The sequence below is a fragment of the Macadamia integrifolia genome, chromosome 2 (genome assembly GCF_013358625.1).
Source record: "Macadamia integrifolia cultivar HAES 741 chromosome 2, SCU_Mint_v3, whole genome shotgun sequence".
NCBI lineage: Eukaryota > Viridiplantae > Streptophyta > Magnoliopsida > Proteales > Proteaceae > Macadamia > Macadamia integrifolia.
In genome coordinates, this window is record NC_056558.1 from 8,238,694 (window position 1) to 8,247,348 (window position 8,655).

Sequence of the window (8,655 nt, forward strand, 5' to 3'; positions counted from 1 at the left end):
GCAAGAAAGCAATCCCATCTTCTTATTAAATGTCTTTTTTTTCCTCAAAAGGAGTGAGGTTTGGAGAGGATTATAACAGAGAAAATATTAATTACCATCACATTGAGTAGAGGTTATTTCTTGACTCAAGCCAGTGACTCCTAGGTGGCAATGCTTATATCGGATTTTCTAGTTCATATTTTTTATTTCTTTTCAATAGAAAGAACAGCTTACACTCTTGGAATATGAAACAACGTTCATCTATTATTAGTCAAAGATTTTATATTGGTAAATTTATTAGAAAGGAAGTGGAAAAAAAAAGAGACAATTAATTATAATAGAGTTCCTCTTCAACGTTGGTGTTGACCGTCACAACTACAAAACAAAGGGATCAACTAGAGAAAAAAGGGAAACCCCAAATAAACAAGCCCATAAATTAATCAAAGATGTTTCTCAGTATTAGGCGTCTTTTGGAGCATAACAAGGGAGTAGTAAGCACTAAGCACCAGTGGGACCCACAGCCAAAAGAGCTAAGTGGGTCCCTTTCTCCACCACCTTCCCTCCTTCCATAACCACAATCTCATCGCATTTCTGTATGGTACTCAACTGATGTGCCACCACCACGCTCGTCCTCCCCATCATCACAAGCTCCAGTGCTTCCCTCACCACCTCCTCCGACGTGCTGTCTAACGCGCTCGTCGCTTCGTCCAACAACAGCACCGCCGGATTTTTTAGTATGGCTTGGGCTATCGCAATCCGCTGCCTCTGTCCTCCAGAGAACTGCACTCCTCTATCTCCACACAATGTATCGTATCCATCTCTAAGTTCCGCGATGAAATCATGAGCGTTCGCTATCTTTGCTGCTTCTATGATTTCTGCCTCATCAACGTTACCTCCATCAAAGGCGCCGTAGGCTTATCTTAGATTGTCCCAGCGAATAAAGTTGGTTCTTGACTCACTAGGCCAATGTGTTTCCTAAAAGACCGAAGATGGTGCGCCTTTATATCCCTTCCATCGATCTCCACCGTTCCTTCCGAAGCATCATAGAATCTCTCTATCAGGCCAATGACTGTTGACTTCCCCGAACCACTTTGGCCCATCAACGCCGTTGACTTTGCGGCTTTAATGCGAAGTGAGAACCCTTGGAAGATGACGACATTGGGTCTTTCTGGATATGAAAAGTGAACGTCTCGGAGCTCCACCTGACCAATCAACCCTTCGGGCTGATATCCTTTGTGGTCCTCGGGTTTAATCCGAGTGTTCCGATCCAACACTGCAAATACAGAGTGAACGGCGTCAGCACCTTTCGCCAGGTCGGCGGTCGTGCTGGCGGCTTCGACGATGATACGGCCGGTGATAATTAAGGTAAAGAAAGTTTCAAAGAAGGCCTTAACTGTAATGTAACCCTCAGAGATGAGCTTTCCACCATACCAGAACTCGAAGGCTCGGCTGCAGTATATGAGGCCTTGGCTGATGCCGAGGACAATTCCTGCAAGCCATGCTTGACAAATGCTATCTCTTCGTGGACCTTCTTGAGCTTTGGCTAGCAAATCTAGTACTCGACCGTGGGAGGAGAAAACTGTGACTGTTCGGATGTTTAAGGTTGCATCTGCCGCAAGTTTGCTACTTTCTTCTTGGGCTTTGATGGCTTTGTTTGACATTTTCTTGATCAGAACAAGTCGGGAGTAGTTGCAGAGGATGAAAAGGGGTTGACTGGCCATCATTACAATCGCAAGCCTCCATGCAATGATTATACCAATGGTGCATGCAATGGTTACTGCTGAGAAGGTTTGTATGAGAAGCGCCATTCGATCCCCAACAAGTGACCTGACCTACAGAATTTGCCAAAATTATGATTAAAGCTTTTATTGTTCACCATGTGTTTGTATTTGTGTGTGAGAGAGAGGGTTTCTTAATGCTTACCATATTGGCATCCTTTGCGAGTCTAGAACAGACTGCTCCCGTAGAGTTGCTTTCTTGATCGAACCACCCTACTTCGAAAGTAAGAATCTTAGATAACATCCTTTCTCTGATCCTCCTCGTGAGGGATTCACCCATTACAGCGAAGTAGTAGTGTTCACATAAGCTTACGATGAATGAGAATAGAGTCAAGCCAAGCAATAAGAAGGAGTACATCCTCGTCTTCGACTTAATCTCCTCATGACTAGGCAAGAAATAGACTGATATCATACTACCCATCAGGAATGAGACCAAGGGCTGCACTGCGCCCACCAATACTGCGCTTACGCATCCCAATATTGCTTGTTTCCATTCTGGAAGCAATAATCTTCCAAATGATGGCACTGGTAACTCTTGTTCAGCATTGCCTTCTCCCCCTTGTGATACTTTACTTGATGCTGCTGTTGAGTTTGCAGAGTTGGATCTACTTTTTGAAGAGAGTTTGTGCTTGGTGACATTGATCTTATCATATTTTGTGAGGGGAAATGATGATGGGGAAATGGACTCTCTTCCTCTTTGGTTTTCTCCTCAGCTTCTTGATGTTGTTGGTGTCTAACTAATGAAGAGTACAGTCCATTCTCATATTGGATCAACTCTTCATGTGATCCTGATTCCATGACGTGCCCATTCTGAACTACAGCGATCATCTCAGCATTGTGAATTGTCGAAAGATGGTGAGCCATAACAATCGTGGTTCGGCCTACCACAGCCTTGTCAAGGGCTTCTTGAACAATTCTCTCAGATTCTGAGTCTAATGCACTTGTCGCCTCGTCTAATAGAAGGATCTTTGGGGCTCTAATCACTGCTCTTGCTATTGCTATCCTCTGTTTTTGTCCTCCTGATAACTGAGTGCCTCCCTCACCAACATGTGCAAATTCAATTTGTGAGCTTCTGTTTATTTAAATTGCTTCATTGGTGTTTATTGACATTAATGGTTCAAGCTAAGCATTGATAAAAACAAACCTGGGTATCATATCCTTGTGGCAGTTGGGATATGAAGCTGTGAGCATTCGCAGATTTTGCTGCTTCAACTACCTCATTCATGGTGGCGTCCTCTTTGCCCAAGAGTATGTTTTCTTTAATGGAGATGGTAAATAAAGCTGGTTCTTGGCTCACTAAACCCATTTGAGATCGAAGCCATTTGAGCTGAAGTTCAACAATGTTGAACCCATCAAGAAGTATCTCTCCACTAGGTGGGTCATAAAACCTCTGCAACAAAGAGATAATTGTAGACTTCCCAGAACCACTCCCTCCAACTAATGCAACTTTCCTTCCTACTGGTACTTTGAGTGAGAAATCTCTGAGAATTGCATTCTCTGGCCTAGATGGATACGCGAATTCCACGTGTTTGAATTCAACCTCTCCTGAAATGCTCTGTAGAATATCGCCTTCAGTATTAGCTGGATCTATTTTTGGTACCCTCTTTACTATCTGCATTATACGTTCTCCGGCAGCACGGGCTTCAGAGAGGTTCTTCAAGTTCATAAACCCACTGCCCATTGATCTGGTTCACAGGAATTAAGAAACGATATCAGAATAAGTAAACATTCACTTATCTCAGTTTTTTAATTTTCACTTGAAAGTTCATTTTCCCATGGATTTCCGTTGACAAATCCATGCATTCAGTCCATGCCTTAATTTTCCCAACGGCTGGAGGGGGTTTTCGTGAATTTTAGTGGAAAATAAGTGGATTCCTTCCCAATTGAATCCCTACGTACCATAGGTCCAGCCCTCTGCCTTACAGTGAATTTACCTACTCTTCCAGTATGTGTGGGATTTTGGATTTTTTTCTTCTAAAAAGGATCCATGGGTTGCTTAAATGATTAGAACAAATTGAAAATTATGTGGATAGGCACACGGTTCCAGGCACCTTGGTTAATAGAAAAAAAAAAAAAAAAAAGGTTTTTGAGCCACTCAGGAGCACCTTTATATTGATCTCTCTTTACCTCCCTTGAAATGAAATTGTTGCCCTCTAATGTATGATATCATTTTTTCACACCTCATTGATGCACTCCTCTATGTTGCTTGCTCAGAGAACCTTGGTAAGCATTTTTGGGTGCATCTCATTGTCACTAAAATTGTAACCTTATTTTTGTTGTTTTTTATTTAATTCTCAAGATTTATTTAATATAGAGATGAAAAGGGTTCCAAAATAATTTGAAAAGGACTTATCATTATGTTATTTTACCCAAAATAGTTAGAGAAAGAATAGTAACTTTACGATTTTTTTTTATTATTATTTATCACCAATCTTCATTCCTACCAAGATTTTCAACATAAAAACACATCACCTAATAGATGACGTCTCCATGAGGAAGACCCAATGACGTAAGCCCAAGCCCTAATACATTCAACAAAAGAATTAAAGCACTTGTATTTCCAACCCCATAGGGTACCGACCCTACCATAAAGTGGGATGACACTCAAAAACAAATTTCCAAAGTTTCATCATCACCTTAGACTTTCCTGAAGTCACATGTAGCACCGAGGGCTGATTATTAGAAAAAAAAAAATTAGGATGACTATGAGGGAAAGGATTTATTTCTGTATTGATCACTTTTGTCCTTGTTTTTAAAAAAATATATAATTTTTTTTATTATTTTACCTCTAAAATAATACGAGCACCGATGATCTAGGACAATTCTTACTGATTTTGATCTAAATCATATCCAAATCAGTATAGAATCAACAGGAATCAACCTTAGACAGCTTAACTTTTTTTTTTTTTAATTTGGCACCCTTACTAGTTTTTGTATATGTATAGAATTATACGATCCAAAATCAATTGTTAAATAAGGGTAGAGGAATCAGAAATGTTATCAAAAAAGCAAAAAGAATCGAAAATATACATCCTTCAATCTTTCCAAAAGAGAAATGCCAAAATCTCATAAAGGAGAGGGCTAATAACCTTCACCCTTTTCTTTTTATTTTCATGCTTTCTCTTTTACTTTGCGGTTTATTGGGAACATCCCATGTGAAAGGTGGAGTAATTCCATTTGATTGGCCCTTAGCAAGTGGGATGACACCCCCACATGGGTAGATTTCCTTACAAATAATGTAATTTTTTTATTTTGAAAAAAAAAAAAAAAGACAAATTAGGAAAGAGCCATGATAAATGGAATCATGACAAAATAACGTAAGATGTGGAAACCACTTTAAAGTGGTGGGTCGTTTTACACTATTTTGAGTTGTTTAATTGCAAGTTAAAAGTGGGAACCATTCACAATGGTCCAAATTTTTCAAAAGTTCGGTTCAGTCTTTGATTGACAACCAATCATGGCCTCAGAAACAGAATCTAATATCAGATTATTACTTAAGATTTTTTTTGAAAAATTACATGATTATTCACTTTTTGGTTTTCTTTATAAAATTACCCACAAAAAGTTTTGGTTAACAAAAATACCCAAAATTAGGTTTGGGTTTACAAAACTACTCATCCAAAGTTTCAGTTAACAAAAATACTCAAAATCAGATTTGGGTTTGCGAAACTACCCACTTCACATATAATCATGTATTTTTTTATTACCCAAAGTTTCAGTTAATAAAAATATCCAAAATTAGGTTTGGGTTTACGAAACTACCCACTTCACATATAATCATGTATTTTTTTATTACTGAAACTTTAAGTGGGTAGTTTTGTAAACTCAAACTTAATTTTGTGTATTTTTGTTAACTTAAGCTTTAAGTGGATAATTTTATAAAGAAAAATTTAATTTTAGGTATTTTTGTTAACTAAAACTTTTGTTGGATAATTTTGTAAGAGGAAACCTAGAAGTAAATAATCATATAATTTTTCCTTTTTTTTTTTTTTGATAAATATTATTTAATCCAACAACCCTGTTGATGCAGGGACACATGATTAAGGGGGATAGAGACTTACATGCCACCAATGATGATGCAGGCTCCAACAGTGAATACTGTTCCTCCACGCCCACCATGGTACATCACTAATTTGCTTCCATACCTAAACAAGATAGACCAAACAGAGGAGTAGGGGTGTCAATTAGTGGCCCGACCCGATTAAATCGATCGGGATCGACCGTTTATAGACCGGTCCTATCTGGACCATTTATTAAACGTGTTGGGCTTGAGCCCGGCCCATTTATAAATGGTCGGTCTCGGTTTTGCTACTTGGACCGTCGGACGCCCGATCGAGACCGACCGAATAATGCCCGACCGAGACCGGCCTATTGTGCACCGACTTGGCCCGACCCTTTAATGATTGTAGAATACCTATTTTACCCCCCAAATTAAAGAATAAAAACTAAAAAGTAAAGACATGTTCACATTTTAAATAATGGTTATATTTTGTATCATTTATTGATTTATTGTAATTTTTTTGGGCTTGCATAAGTGGGCCGGAATATAATAGCACATTTTAAAGAGGGCCCGTTTAAAAACCGGTTAAAGCCCGTTTAACATTAAACATGTCCATAGCCCGGTTAAGGCCCGACTAAAGCCCGATTAAGGTGGCCCAATTATAACCCGAGACCGACCGACCGAATATAAAGTGTACCATGCCCTCAATAACTAAGCCCGATTAATTAAATGGGCGGACATGGTGTAGCCTTTGAAAGTCTTCAAGCCCGATTAAGCCCGACCGAAACCGAACCGGCCCGACCGGTTGACACCCCTACTCTCAGTCTCAGCAAAAGACTTAGATTAATTAAAGGGTATTTAAGTCTTTATATTTTTGAACTTAACAGAATCCTCACAGCGTCAACTTCAGGGGAGGGGGAGTAATTCGTTCAAACCCTTGGATCCACGCGTAATTTCGGCAAACTATAGGGGAGGGGGATGTAATTTTCCCTAAGAATTAAGAACACGAGAAAAGTTCATAATTATAAATAAGGGAGATTCCATTTCATTGGTACCTACCCATGCGGAAAGGTACCTACGTGGGCAGAGAATCCAGACTCATTTTAAACATGATTCGTTCATATCCTGACTGATGATCGCTCAGGTCTTGCCCATAGCTATATAAATATCCAAGGAGTGCTCCAAAGGCTCTTGGCATGGCGTCTCTGTTCTAGTTGGTAGAATCATAGTTGTTAGATCACTGCTTGAATACGTGTCACTTGCCCAGGTAACTATCAGTTGACTTGGGCGATCACAGCTCAAGAGAGGAGCTAGATCTTTTGAACAAGCTTCTAAGGCTTCAAACGGGACATAAATGGGCTTACACGGGTTAATCAGACTATAAACAGTCAGTCAGATCCATCTGTATACAACCAAACATTGTTACCGACCTTTTCCATAATGGGACTAGACCAGGGGCCGGGCCATTTATTGATTGATCAGTCAAGTATCGAGTTTTAACCGATTGGGTCTCATGGGCCTACCACTGCGGGCTAGCATTTGGCACCCCTTGGACCAAGAATAGAGATCAAGTATACATTGCAATTTATCTACGATGTGCTAGTGAAATATGCCTCGAATGAAGTACATATGGGATGTTGATAGTGTGCTAGTGTAATAGTCTTAATATGAGATGGGCTTTCCTGTTGGGCTTACCTGTACCTAACCATCGATGATGTAGTAAGCAAAAGCGAAGAGTTAAGGGGTGACTTGATTGGCATCTCCAACCATCGTTTAAGGAATTGAATCGGATTGGATCAGCCTAAATCTGTCGGATTAGATCAATATGTTTTTGGTTAATACCATATTGAAGGATCGGTACAGACTACAGACAAAGTATAAAACAGTTAAAAAAATGAATTGAATTCACGAGTATTTTTATCCGATCCATGTTGATCAGGATTGGATCGGTATCAGCCTAATACGATGACTCCAATCCTGACCCCGATTCAATCTTCTCAGACTCGTCTCCAAAAAAAAATTAGGCCCAAGGATTGCGATATTCCCGCAGCTTGAGCTGGGCTTTTTTTGGCCCATCCCAAAATCTGGCCAACTTGTCTCACTGGCTAAGTGGGTAATCCCAGCTTTCGGATTAGTTTATGGGACAATTCCTTAACTCTAACTAGATGTAGTAGTTACCTATAGTAATGCATTATCATATCAAGGTGCCATGTGTAAAAGGTAAAATGAGCTTAGATCCAGAGAAAGAAACAAATAATGCGATTAGGCCGTTTTACCCTAATGGTAGAAGATAAATTCTCAATCAAACAGTTTAATACCCCGGGGTGGGTGTTTTCCTTTAACTAGTTTAACGTTTAGAGTTTAGACCATAATGGCTAGGGGTGGTTGAGCTGGTGTTTTGATTGACTCGGTTTCTTGAAAACCCAGCCCAATCCTATGCCCCTAAAACTCAACTGATGCCCAATTTAATCTTGTCAGACTCATACTTAGGCCCAACTTTATCGGGCTCATGACAACTCAACCTTATCCTAATTGACCTTGATTGGGCCAGATCGTCCTTGACTTTTGCTAGGGTAGGGCTAATTCTGATTGACCATAGTTTTGTCATTTGTGTCTTATCATGGATCCAGTGCATAACGCACTGGTTGCAGACTTTACTTGTAGAGCAGGCGCCAGGAGTGTGGAAGGCCTAAGGATCGACTCCTGTCACATGCATTCCCTTCCCCTTCCCTCCCCCCTAGTGTGCGTAAGTAAAGTCCCTTGGGTAGTTCATTAGGATGTAAAGAATACCAATAGATAAATTGATCAATACACAATTAAAATTATGAAGTACAACACAATAATAGATGTTTGGGGCACCTCACCATAAGAATTAATGACGCATATTTTGATGTTCAA

The 8,655-nt window shown here is 39.9% G+C and overlaps 1 pseudogene; it reads right to left on the minus strand.

The window, feature by feature from the left end:
• Window positions 1-419: 419 nt before the first annotated feature.
• LOC122057829 lies at window positions 420-5,931 on the minus strand (annotated as a pseudogene).
• Window positions 5,932-8,655: the final 2,724 nt, after the last annotated feature.